Below are 14,204 nucleotides of genomic sequence, written 5' to 3'. Positions count from 1 at the left end.
TGACAACCTTGGAAGAAGATCCCTGGACAAGTCAAGAAAATTAATGAGGGCAATCAAGAGTCTCACCTGGGATGCACTCACTGGCTGTTTTGAAAGTTCTGAGCCCTGCACTCATCACCATCTATTTACTCAAGAGTAACATCAAGAGAAAGAAGAGATAGGGAGGAAGAGGAGACAAAAGACCCTGCTCCTTCACCTGGCCCTCTATCTAGAGCAAAGGAACGACGAAGAAAGATGAGTGAGGCTACTGAGTGAGGACCTTAAGCTTGAGATAAAAGCATCTTCTTATATGACCATGATGTTATAAGATATTTAAAAAATATCCAAGTAACATTGTTCTTCCATATCATCACCTTCTGAGTTATGAAACTATCCCATTGTTAGCAAAATTTTTGGTTTTTGTTTTTTCTGAGGTTATTAGGGGAAAAACAAAGACCCAGACTTTTTTTTTTTCCTTCAGTTTAATCATACACCTCATTCCCCAGACACGAGTATGAAGACTCTGGGTTGTCCAAAAATTCATCTCTTCATTTCAGAGATAGAAGTCTGTCACCACTAGGGATACGCTATGAGTTAGGTAGGTGTTACTCACTGAGGAAGCCTGGAAGGATTTACAGACAGCATCAGCAGCAGTGGAACCATGTGAGACTGCTCCTAGATACGAGCAAAGTCCTATCTGTCCATCACTGACACGCTGCAGGTATGCAGTAAGGGTTTGATGAATGACTGAGTGACCGAGAAAGACCACTAATGCATACAGAAGTGTAAGTTGGGCAACGTGTGTGAAAAACTAGAAAAAAGAAGCCCAGTTTTTTCATTCACTTGGTCTCATGTAGAACCTGAAACTGGTGTTTCCAAGTGCTTCTCCAGGAAGCTTAGCCCATGTCATGAGAATAATGTCCCAGCACTGGACTGTATCCTGACATTCCAACACTTTCAAAAACAGCACTGAAGTCCTGGGGGATTTGGAAAAAAAAAAAAATTAGGGAAAAAGATGCCAAATTTCGGCCCTTCAAATAAAGACTACAAGCTGTTTTTTGTGCACAGTGAGAAAACATCAGCCTGGGGAGGATGTATTAGTTTCCTAATGTTGCTGTAACAAAGTGGTGGCTTGAAACAACAGACATTTATTGTCTTATAGTTTTGGGGTCTGGAGTCCAAAATCGAGGTCTCAGCAGTGTCACTGCTGCTGCTGCTGCTAAGTCACTTCAGTCGTGTCCGACTCCAAGTGATCCCATAGATGGCAGCCCACCAGGCTCCCCCATCCCTGGGATTCTCCAGGCAAGAACACTGGAGTGGGTTGCCATTTCCTTCTGCAATGTGTGAAAGTGAAAAGAGAAAGTGAGGTCGCTCAGTCGTGTCTGACTCTTAGCGACCCCATGGACTGCAGCCCACCAGGCTCCTCCATCCATGGGATTTTCCAGGCAAGAATACTGGAGTGGGGTGCCACTGCCTTCTCCGAGCAGTGTCACACTCCCTCCTAAACAGGGAGGAGAATCCCCCCTGTCTCTCCCTTGCTTCTCGGGATTTGCGGGCACTCTCTGGCACTCTTTGGCTTGTGGCTGCCTCTCTCCAGTCTCTGTCTTCTTCTTCACATCACCTTCTCCCAGCACATCTGTCTTCATGTGACCATCCTCTTAGAAGGACACCAGTTATCTTGGATCAGGGATCCTTCGTACTCCGCTTTGACATCTCAGCTAATCACACCTGCAGTGAGCATTTTCTAATTAAGGTCAGATTCTGGAGTACTGGAGTTACGATTTCAACATAAGCTGGTTTGTTTTTTTTAAAAATAAGAAACCTCTAACTTAAAACAATCTGTTTATTTTTAATTGAAGGATAATTGCTTTACAATATTGTGTTGGTTTCTGCCATACATCAACATGAATCAGCTGTACGTATAGATATGTCCGCTCCCTCTTGAAACTCCCTCCCACCTCCCACCCCATCCCACCCCTCTAGATTGTCACAGAGCACTGGGGAAACTTCTCACTTAAATACATATGAATATATATTTATTTATTTATTTCGACTGCTTCGGGTCTTAGTTGCAGCTCGCAGATCTTGCTTGTGGCAACTGAGCCTGCACAGTTGGCAACTGTGCAGGCTCAGTTGCCCTGTGGCATGTGGGATGTTAGTTCCCCGACTAGGGATCGAACCCACCATGTCCATTGCATTGGGAAGCAGATTTTCATCCAGTGGACCACCAGGGAAGCCCTCAACATATATTTTTGAAGGGAACACAACACAATTCCTGACAGGATGCATTTTTGGAACATGGTACAATTAAAATAGGGTTCAGGGACCCAATTGACCCAGAGAATAAAATTGTTACCTGCTTGGCCATTACCTCCTGAAAGTCAGCATGAATCACCAGGCCCCAGTTGACCAAATTGCCCAGTGGATTAGCCAAGCCAAGCCTGATTGGCCAAACCCTTTGGCCTGCTGGTTTATAGAACTCTAACCCCAGGGTCATGCTAACTGTAGATAACTCATTTCTGGGAGACACTATTTCTCTGCTTTCTTCCTGAGCAAAAACTCTATGACCAAAAGTGCATCACTAGGGCAAAAACATTTACTTGTCTATTTCTGGTCCTTTGCGGTAAGAAATAGTTTGAGTTCTAAGATTGGCAGTGCCCCTGATGCTAGATCATGCTTCCCCTTCTTATGTACATCATGACACATAGAGGCAAGAAAGGTAGCACTTATAACGCCTGGGGAAAGGGACAAGCACCTTAGCCACCTCAGATCCTGCCCAGCTTTCCGAAGACTAAAGAGATTACCACCCCAGGCCACCAGGCGTCTACTGATTCATGGACACTGGGAGGGAAGCCTGGATCTAGATGACTGGACTCCGATGTCCTAGGGCAGGACTCTGACTCCATCACCACCATTCCTCACCTCAGAGGATCTTTTCTATTTCTTTATTTGGCTGTGTTCGGTCTTAGCTGCAGCACACAGGATCTTCGCTGCGTCATGCAGGATCTTTTGTTTCAGCACACAGACTCTCTAGTTGTGGCTCGCAAGCTCAGTAGTTGCAACATGTGGGCTTAGTTGCTCCGCAGCATGTGGGATCTTAGTTCCCTGACTATGGCTTGAACCCACGTCCCCTGCATTTCAACATGAATTCTTAACGACTGGACCACCAGAAAAGTCCCTCAGTGGATCTTCATTTTGTGACTCTAGACTTTCCTCATATATATGAACATCTGACTCACCTGAATAAAAGGAAAGACCTGAGCAAAATAAAAGGAAAGAACCGACCTTCATGAAGAATGACTACAGTTCTTATTCCTTAGGGGAGGAAATTGTTCACAGGTAGAATAGAACTGAGGTGTCTAAGATCACAAAGCAGTCCAATGCCTGGATCAGGACTCACAGCTAGAACCCATGGCCACATTCTTCTTCTCCAGGTTATAGCCCTTTCTCATGGAAGATAAAAGTCGCAGCACAGGAGAGGTGGCTGGTTTGTGAGCAGGGAATGGGCTCTATCTTGGATCATCGGCTTCCCGAGGCTGCACTTTCCTGAAGTAGCAGTACCTCCTAAAAGGCATGGATTCCTCTCAAGTGCTTCCTCTTCCAGGCAGCCCTCCTTGACCCTCCTGCCTGAATCTGGTGACCCGTCTCTGTGCTCTGGAATTTATTTTCACCATGGCACCTATTGTATTGTAGAGTAGCTCTGTCTCTTTCCAGGCAGTGTGGTGAGCTCTTACTTTCCTTTTATTGCCTTTTATCCCTGGGAGGCACACAGTCTTACTGAACAAAATGAATGTCACAAATCACTTTGAGGATAGTGGATGACTACTTCTGGAAATCAGCCTCCCTAAAAACCACACAATTTCTGCTTGGTGCCCTTAACTTCTCCCTGTCTGCTCACACCTGGTTCCAGGCAGCTGTAAAATTGGCTGTGCTTTTTATTTAACTCAGAGAATGCCCTGGCTCCTCCTCCTACCTTTCTGCCAAGCCCTCTTGTTCAGTTCAGGTTTTCTCAGTTTCCATGGGTCACCACCTACCAGGATCTTTACACTGAAAGGTGATGTCTCGAGAGGCACTGGTGCCACCTCTGCCCGTGGGTGTCTTCTGCTCGTTCCTCACTCTACCCTTGGCAACTTGCATGTGGGCTAGGGCCTGGCTACCCCACCCAGGTCAGAACCCAGGGCCTCAGGCTCTTGCTTATCCGGGAGAGGGAGCTGGACTGTCACCGATGTCCATTCATTTATTCATGTCTCTCCTAATTTATTTATGTATTTACTGTAATAACTTTATTGAGATAGAATTCACATACCGTAAAATCCACCCTTTTAAAGTATGCAGTTTAGTGGTTTTAATACAATTACAGAATTGTACAAACATCACCACTATCTAATTCCAAAATATTTTCATCACCCCCAAAAAGAATCCCCGCAGCCATCAGTAGTCCATTCCCATTCCTTCCTCCTGCAGGCCTTGGCCACCACTTGTCTACTTTCTCTAGATTAGTCTCTATGGATTTGCCTATTCTAGATATGTCATATAAATGGAATCATATTTGTGGCCTTTTTATGTCTGATTTCTCTCACTTAGCACAATGTTTTCAAGGTTCATTTACTGTAACATTTATCAGTAGTTTGTTCCTTTCTAGAGATGACTAATATTCCATCGTATGGGCAAAATGCATTTTATTTATTCATTCATTAGTTGGTGGACACTTAGGTTGAAATAACTTGTTTTTTGGCTATTTGAGTAATGCTACTATGAATATTCAAGTACAAGTTTTTCTGTAAACTTATGTTTTCCGTTCTCTTGGGTATATACCTAGGAGTGGAATTCCTGGGTCACAAAGTAACTTTTGATTCAACTTTTTGAGAAACTGCTAGGCTGTTTTCTAAAGGGACTATACCATTTCACAGTCCCACTAGCAATGTAAGAGAGTCTAGTTTCTCCAGATCCTTGCCAGTGTTTGTGATTATCTGTCTTTATTATTTTAACTATCCTAGTGATATGAAGTGGCATGTTATGTTGGTTCTGATTTGCCTTTCCCTGATGGCTAATGATGTTGAGTACATTTTCATGTGCTTATGGACATGTCTGTTTAACTCATCTGCCTACTTTAAAAACTGAGTTGCTTTTTTATTGTTGAATTGTGAGAGTTTTTACATAGTCTGGCTACAAATCCTTTACCAGAGATATGATTTGCAAATATTTCCCTCCATTCTGTGGGATATCCGATACTTTCTTGATGTCCTTTGAAGCACAGAAGTTATAATTTTAATGAAATCCAATTTATTTATTTTTTTCTTTTGTCACTTGTGCTTTTGATATGATATCTAACAAACTATTGCCTAATCCTTGGTCACAAAGATTTGCTTCCCTCTTTTCTAAGGGTTTTATAGTCTTTGGCTCTAACATTTAGATTCACAATCCCCTCCCCTCATTGGTTTATCATCTCCCAAGGATAAACGCATTTTACAGCACATTTGTTTGGTGTAATAGGCTCTGCATTGCCTGTTGCCTTTATACTGGGATGAGACACTTCCTTTATAAAGTTATTCATATTCAGCGGTTCTGTGAAACAGACATTTACCTTCAACAACCTTTGGCTTCCATTATGCCAAAAACAAACATATATGTAATAAAATAGGTCTTCCAGACTCCAATCAGGCTGTGCCCTACCACAGAAAAATATTGGAGATATTCTAGACGTTGAAAACTCTGGAGGCGTTTGGGAGCTTGGTAGTTTAAACCAGCTTGGATAATCTCCTGTGACCTCGATCCTGAGGAAGAAGGAATACTACTGCAGACTCTTCATCTGGGGGCTTGATGCTTGCCAAGCAGTCACCTCACCACAAGCTAGACCATCCAGGCCCTTTCTACGTCCGCCTGTGGTTCATTGTTCCAGTTGTTTTGATTATTCGATTCAGCCATTGTCTGAGCCATTGTCTGCCAAGATGTTTGGGTTTGGAAATCCTTCATTATACCTCTGGACAAATGATATCACATTTTCTTACAAATCTTGCATTTGTTGGTCTTTGACAGTTGGTGACAAAACTACTTGTAGTTTCCTTGGACATTGGTTTTGTGTGGTTGTTGATCTTCAAAGGGTATGTTTGTTCCCCTCTTTGTCAGCGAATCCTTTGACTTTCTATTTATTTGAATTCCTTCTGAAACAAGAAAGAAATTTCGTTAAAAATATATATATATAACTCTACTTTTCATCTGGTTAGTAGGATTTAGATTTAGCAAGACAGGAAGAATAGTGCCAAAAAGAAAGACAGTTTAAATCCAACTTATCTTTACTTTATGCTTTTTTGCATTATTACTTCCACCAAACAATGTAATTAGCCAAGGGCTACATTTATAAATTCCTACAATGAGATAATTACTTTCCCTAGAGAGAAACAGCTAAAAATCTGGCCATCCAAAGTCTTTGCTTTCTAGTAAGCCAGCCCACACAATATACGGAGAGACAGCTTGGTCATCCTTCCAAGAGAGATTTTGAAACTGATCTGTGATTATCTTCTGTTATCCAATAAGTAGAAATAACATCCATCACCCAGGAAGCCACGTGTAGGGAAACCTACAAAAGACTACAGAACACATAAGCTCTTGGCTGTCAAAACTCCATGCCATTTTGAGGTGTGGATCCAGAGATGGACTTGGATTCCTCTGCTGTTGATTTGCTCCTAGAAATGCCAGGCCCTCCTGGTCAGAACAGAACCAGACCCAAATCCCAAACAATAGCATGGGATCTTGTTTCCTCTCAGTGTCAGGATGCTTTTTAACAGAAATAACTGGGTTAATAACATGTCTATAAACTTCATTTAATATTGAACTCTTAAAAGATGCCTATGAGATCGTATTGATCTAATTAAAAGGAGCAGCTACAAAACATATGTATATATCATGTATATATGATGGCCCTTTTAGTAAAGTGCTTATATATGTTTATAAAAGTCTAGAAAAGAGATACATTATTTTCTCCAGATGAACTACATGTTTTCCACTTTATACTTTAAAAGAAATTGTGATGAATACATTTTACTTCCATAGTAAAAAATTAATTGGGCCAAATCTATTTTTTTAAAAAATAGGTCTTACCCTGAACTCAAATGCATGTTCAGAATTTTTAAAATGTTCCGCAAAGAGTGCATATTCGAATCTGCTACTCTGCAGGAAACTTTAATCAGCCTTTAATGGTGGAGAACCAGGCCAAATGTCTGCTGCTCAAGCAGGCGGGGCCCAGCCCTAAATTCCAGGTCACTGGGCGTTTGCCAGGGCGGCTGGCTCATGGTGCTTTTGCCCCCTGCTGGATAACTTAGGAAAGGGCAGTCTCAGGTCCAGAGTTTCTCCACAGCTAAGACAGTGGAGAGATGAATGTTTAAGAACCCAGTGGCACTTGGAAAAACTGGCCTTATTCCTCAAAACTATTCTAAAAGGTCTTGCCACAGGGAAATTAATCATGTAGCAACCTTTTTAAGTTCCTTCCCTCCTTCCCCCGTCTCCCATTTTTAACACATATATGTATCTTTTAAATGTCCCAGACCTCATTCTAGGTATTTACATGTGCATAGAACTTAGATTTGGTTTTGTGCCACGCTCTGTTTTTTTTTTTTTTTTTTCTTTTTTTTTTTTTCACGCTCTGTTTTATAGCATAAATTGTATTGCATTGTACTCTTATTTTTCACTTGCTTTTTTCAGCAGTCAGCGTACCCTGGCAGGGTTAGGACAGGTCGAGAGAAACCTGTATGACTGACAGAGGCCTCCGCATTCAGTGTCATTTGTCAGTGCACACAGGCCAGCTTCACTCTTTTTGACCCCTAAATAGTATTCTATGGTATGCTGCTGCTGCTGCTAAGTCACGTCAGCAGTGTTCCACTCTGTGCGACCCCATAGACGGCAGCCCACCAGGTTTCTCTGTCCCTGGGATTCTCCAGGCAAGAATACTGGAGTGGGTTGCCATTTCCTTCTCCAATGCATGCATGCTAAGTCGTTTCAGTCATGTCTGACTCTGTGCGACCCCATGGACAGCAGCCCTCCAGGCTCCCCTGTCCACGGGATTCTCCAGGCAAGAATACGGTAGTGGGTCTATGGTATGAATAGGCCACAATTAACCATTTCTCTCCTGATGAACCTGTAGGTCCTTTCCAATTTTTAGCTTTTGCTGAAATACTGTGCTGAAATCCTGATAGATGTCTCCTTGTGGATATAGTCAAATTTAGAATTTTTCCTTTATCCATTCAGTTCAGTTCAGTGGCTCAGTTGTGTCTGACTCTCTGCGATCCCATGGACTGCAGTACGCCAGGCCTCCTTGTCCATCACCAATTCGTGGGTCTTGCTCAAACTCATGTCCATTGAGTCAGTGATGCCATCCAACCATCTCGTCTTCTGTCATCCCCTTCTCCTCCCACCTTCAATCTTTCCCAGCATCAGGGTCTTTTCAAAGGAGTCAGTTCTTTGCATCAGGTGGCCAAAGTAGTGGAGTTGCAGCTTAAACATCAGTCCCTCCAATGAACACCCAGGACTGATCTCCTTTAGGATTGACTGCTTTGATCCCCTTGCAGTCCAAGGGACTCTCAAGAGTCTTCTCCAACACCACAGTTCAAAAGCATCAATTCTTCAGTGCTCAGCTTTCTTTATGGCCCAACTCTCACATCCATACATGACTACTGGAAAAACCATGGCTTTGACTAGATGGACCTTTGTTGGCAAAGTAATGTCTCTGCTTTTAAATATGCTGTTTAGGTTTTCCTTTATGGTTTGTGTCTTTTGGGGCTTCCCAGGTAGCTTAAATGGTAAAAAATCTGCCTACAATGCAGCAGACCTGGGTTCAATCCCTATATCAGGAAGATCCCCTGGAGAAGGGCATTGCAACCCACTCTAGTATTCTTGCCTGGAGAATTCCATGGACAGAGGAGCCTGTCAGGCTATACAGTCCATGGAGTCGAAAAGAGTCGGACACGACTGAGCAACTTTCACTTTCTTGGGTCTTTTATGTCTTGTTTAAGAGGCCTTAGCTATTCTAAAGTTAAACAGTGTCTTCCTATATTTTCCATTCTTTTTTTTTTCCATCTTGAACCTCAGGTGCAGAGCTGACTTAATCATACTCCTTGCCTCCTCAGTTCATACTCCACATACTCCACATTGGTTCATATAAGACATATTTTTTTTAAAGATTCCCTTTTCTCCCTGTTTTCCACTCCCATTCCCCCTTCCCACTATAGACATTTGCTTTGATTTGTTTAATAGCTATAACAGTATTTGTGTGTTTCCTTGTAAGATATGTAGTATACATATGTAATATTTATATAAGTGATATTGTGCCATATTCCACTGTTTTACAGACTCTCCACATGGTTGTGGTACATGTAATTTCTTGCTCCTAATTGCTCGACTCATCCTTTCCCCCTGGAACCTCCAAATTCCAGTAGCACAAACAGCCCTGCAAGGGACAGTCTCATGTATGGTTGGTACTATGTGAGAAGTTTTCTAGAGTGTATTTCCAGATTGCTTACGTTCTCATCTAATATATTTTTAAATTTTATTTATTTATGGCTCTGCCGAGTCTTTGTTGCTGCTCAGGCATTTCTCTAGTCGTGGTGAATGAGGGCCACTCCCTAGTTGCGGTGCGCGGGTTTTTCACTTCGGTGGCTTCTCTTGTGGCGCGGGCTCTAGGGTGTGCAGGCTTTAGTCGTCGCAGTGTGTAGGCTCGGTAGCTGCAGCTCCCAGGCTCTAGAGCACAGGTCAATAGTTGTGGCACACTGGCTTAGTTGCTCCGTGGCATGTGGGATCCTCCCAGACCAGGGTTTGAATCTGTGCCTCTTGCATCGGCAGGTGGATTCTTTACCACTGAGCCCAGGGCTCAGTGGCTAATACTTTTTTTTTTTCTTCTATTCATATGTCCATCCACATTTGGTTAGTCTGTCTGAACCCATTTAACTTTTGCTATGATCTTGACTCAATTAATTCTTGAAATTTTCATTTGGCAAAAAGCATTCCTAGTTTCCAATTTGGTCATGTTCCTTTGACAGGGTTTAAGTGAGGGTTTGGGGTGGGAGGCATTTGTTTGATCTGGTTAGGGGATAATAATGTGATTTTGCTTGTGCTCAGTTGCTCAGTTGTGTGACTCTCTGTGACCCCACAGGTGGTACAGCCCACAAGGCTCTTTTGTTCATGGAATTTTTTAGGCAAGAATACTGGAGCAGGTTGCCACTTCCTACACTAGGGGCTTTTCCTGACTCAAGGATCCAACCTACGTCTCTTGCGTCTCCTGCCTTGGTAAGCAGATTCTTTCCCACTGCACCACCTGGGAAGCCCCTTATGACTTTGTTTGGGTCCCTCCTAAAGCAGAACTGAGACAAAGACTTTGGTGACAATAGTTTATTTGAGAGGGTATCTTAGGAAGTTAATGAGGAACAGAGAAGAGTGATACAAGGAAAAAGGGAAAGCCAAGGAAAGACGCATTACTGAGCTGGTTATCACTGTGAACAATTGGCACAATCTCCCTAGAGACTCTTTGAAGAGCCAAGTAAAAGCCACCCAGAATTGTCCCTCTGAAGAATGGGAGGTTGGGACATTTATCTGTCAACCTTCATTCTTCATTGGGTGAGAGCTGCCCCTTGGGGCAGACAGATAAGCACACACACACTTTTCTGCTGTGGCTATGCCTGCAAGTGGAATGAACAAACTTCTAAGCTAAGAGAAAAGCTGAGTGACTCACTGGTACTTGAGATGGGTGGCCATCAGCTCCCACAGGAGCACTGACTTTCAGCCGCCCTGTGGGTGTGCACGTCCTTATCTGTTAACTGCTCTCTGCCCCACTTCCTTCCCTGCAGTTGCTATTCATATATTGACTACATCTGACCTCTCTGTCCTGACCTAGCAAGACCCACGCAAACCTCTCCCAGGGCTGGACCTATTATAGCATCCCCCTGCCTCCTTGGCCTCAGGCCTTTCGCTCACACCGCTGGCTGGCCTTCAGCAACCCCCCACCCTGAAAATTCAACACTTTCCTCCCACTTAGCAGATGTGCTCATTTCATGTCTCACTCCAGCTTCACTTTTACTTTCTTTTCCTCTTCTCTCCCCTTTACACTGTAAGCTTGCCAGGATCCCCAGTAGCATCAGATCATTTGCTTACTTGCTCTCACAGAAAGAACCCTCGCTCAGCTTCAAATAATAAAAATATGCAGAACAATATCTAATACTATTTGAGCACTTTACTAAGCAGCAAACACTATGTGAAATGTAATTTAGTCGTTTCCTTATTTTCGCTTTGCAACAACTCCATAAAGTAAGTACTATCATCATGTTGATTTCACAGTCAAGGAAACCAGCTTGGAGTAGATGACTCACTTAGCTGATGGAGCTGGGACTCAAGCATGGGCATTTGGCCTTGAGGATTTCTTTTTGACCACTGCAGTCAGCTCAGCCATTATCTGCCGACTGACCCTTGGAGAAGGGACTTCACTTCTTGTGCCTGGTTTTTGACTTTTCAAACAGAACAGTCTTTATGATTCTTTTTTCCTCTCACAAGATTACTGAAAGTATGAAGTGAGATTTCAAAAAAAAAATCAATATAACACCTTGGCTATTTGTTTTGAGTTTTGTTTGTTTTTTTGCTTCACAGCGTTATCATTATGTGATACTTTCTTCCTAGGGCTAGCCCTAAGGAATTTCTCCCCTGGCCTCCAGATACCTGAAATTCTACAAGTAGAAATTTATTCATTTGCTGTCAGCTCACAGTTCTATGGGAGAGGATAGAAAGTACTACTTCTCAGCCAATCCTACCTTAGCATGAGTGAATTTATGACCTTTTCTGAGGGCTAGTTTTGAAAGAGGAGACAGGCAAGAAGCCTGAATGCACTAAGTCTGGATTAAAGGGAAGCCACACGAGGTCATCACCCTAGAAAAGCTCTTCCACCTGTGTACCAGGGTTTACGTGCAAGAATGTTCTTGGCAGCTTTGTTCCTGGCAGCCTCAGACTGGAAACACTATTCATCAAGAACAGAATGGAACAATGCATTGTATTGTATTCATATGGGGGAATACAATACAGCAATGAAAAGGAGCGGCCTATAGCTAACGTGGCCAGTGACTTGCTTCACTTTCATAAACGTAATGTTGAGGGAAAGAATGTTGACACAGAAGAAGGTATTCAGTAGGAATCCATGCAGGTAAAGTTTAAAGATAGGTGGTAACTTTACAAAGAATAAGAGAGAAGTTGCTATCAAGAATGTCAGGATAATAGTAGTCAATTCTAGTGGGGAGAGAGGGGGTTGTGACTACTCAGGTGACATATACAGGTTTCTTGGAGGCTAATAGTTACTACTTCTTGATCTAGGTGTTGCTTACACAGAGTTGCTTTGAAATTATAGTTGGTCCCTCATTATCCATAGATGTTAAACCACAATCCGGAGGGCTGACTATACTATACCACCTTACATCAGGCAACTTTGCATCTGAGATTTTGGTATCCATGCTGAGTCCTGAAACCAATGCCCTATAGATACCAACGGACAACTATTTGTTAAACTGTCCAAGTATGTTCTATGCATTTTACACATGTATGTTTTATCTCTCTTTTGAAAAACTGAAAGAAGGATGGGAGGGAAGAAGGGAGGGAGGGAGGGAGGGAGGGAAGGAAAATCAATCCCCCAAACCAGACCTCATTTCTTCATATAGCTAAACCAGGTCCAACAGGTCCTCAGAGACCTGGAAGAGAAGTGGTCAGGTTTGGAACAGATGGCAGAAGACTCTGTACTCAGCATCTATGCATATTCACTTGTACTAGATATTGTCAAAGGGCTTTTCTGAATTAAACAGATTTATTCTCTCACCAGCCAAGAGTTCCCATTGTTTTGTATCCTCAGTATCATTTGATTTTATCAGATGTTTTAATTCTTGCTTCTTTTGTAAGTTGTGTAAAGGTATCTAATTATTGTCTGAAGTTGCTTTATTCTAGTAATTAATGCACTTGAGCACATTTTTGATATATTTTTTAATTTTATGAAATGCCTATTCAAGTCTTTTGCCCATTTTTTCTATTGGGTTATTTTTCTTTTTCTTACTGACTGATTGGAATATGTATATTTTGGATATCAGGGCTTTGCTAGCTGAAAATATCTTTTCCCACTTGACAACTCGTTGCCTGCATTTTTCTAGGTGGGAGGGAAGAGAGGCACAAGCGTTTGTTGCCTCTGAATTCCTCTGCCTACTGCTTGGGTACCTTAGGGAGTTTGCTCAGCCTTCATGGGCAGTGGCTGCCATTTCTGATGCAACTTAAGAGTTTCTGTTCCCACAAGCAGTGGCCTTGCTGTCCCCTCCAGAGGCAAGCTGCCCAGGAATCAAGGGAGCCCCTGTAAGAAAAACAATGTAAGCCTTGTTTTGTGTTTTCTTTTCTCCTGCTTCCTCTCCAATAACAGAGAAAATGAAATTTTGGCACTGTCTCAACCGCATAAGCCTTTACTTCATACATCAGTGCCAAAGAGAATAAAACAGGAAAGGACTTTGAGGTCGGCCAATTTCAGAAGCCCTGTTGTACTCGCCTGGATTTTACTGTCTGGACAGTAGTAAATGCTACCTGAGAACTGTGAGCATGACTGTGCCAGGGCGGATAGAGACATTCACATCTTGCCAGGGGGCAATGGGTCACGTTACCTGCATCAGTCGGTGAAGCTGACTTAAAGAATGTTACTAATGGCTAGGTCATTAGCAATCCTCCCTGTGGTACCTATTTGAACTTGGAACTGGCTTCCAGAGGAAGTGAGAGGAGCTTGAGAGGTAGCTGTGTTTTTTTTTTTTGGTCGTCTTTATTTATTTTTCAAAAAATTTTAATAGGAGGATAATTGTTTTACAATGTTGTGTTGGTTTCTGTCATACAGCAACATGAATCAGCCATAGGTCTATGCTAATCGTCCCTGAGAGGAGGCCTGACTTTCTGGTGAGGAGGGTGTGGTGAATCCTGAATTTATGGTCAGTTTAAAGCATTAATTTTCACATGTGACAGGGACAAAAACTTTTGAAGTATAATTCATCAGCAACCACCCGCCCAAAATTCTTACTCCCCTACAACATTATCCATTCTCTTACTCAACCTCTTGAGGACAAGTCTTTGTTTATGTGATTTGGAAACCCCACTGGTCAGTGCAAACTAGGTGGGTGGGAGATGATAGGAGAGAGCCCACCATAGGCTGAAGCCCTGGAGATCTACCTTTGGGCAGGAGAAGT

Source organism: Dama dama, chromosome 12 (assembly GCF_033118175.1).
Source record: "Dama dama isolate Ldn47 chromosome 12, ASM3311817v1, whole genome shotgun sequence".
NCBI lineage: Eukaryota > Metazoa > Chordata > Mammalia > Artiodactyla > Cervidae > Dama > Dama dama.
Note: the sequence above shows the minus strand (reverse complement) of the source record.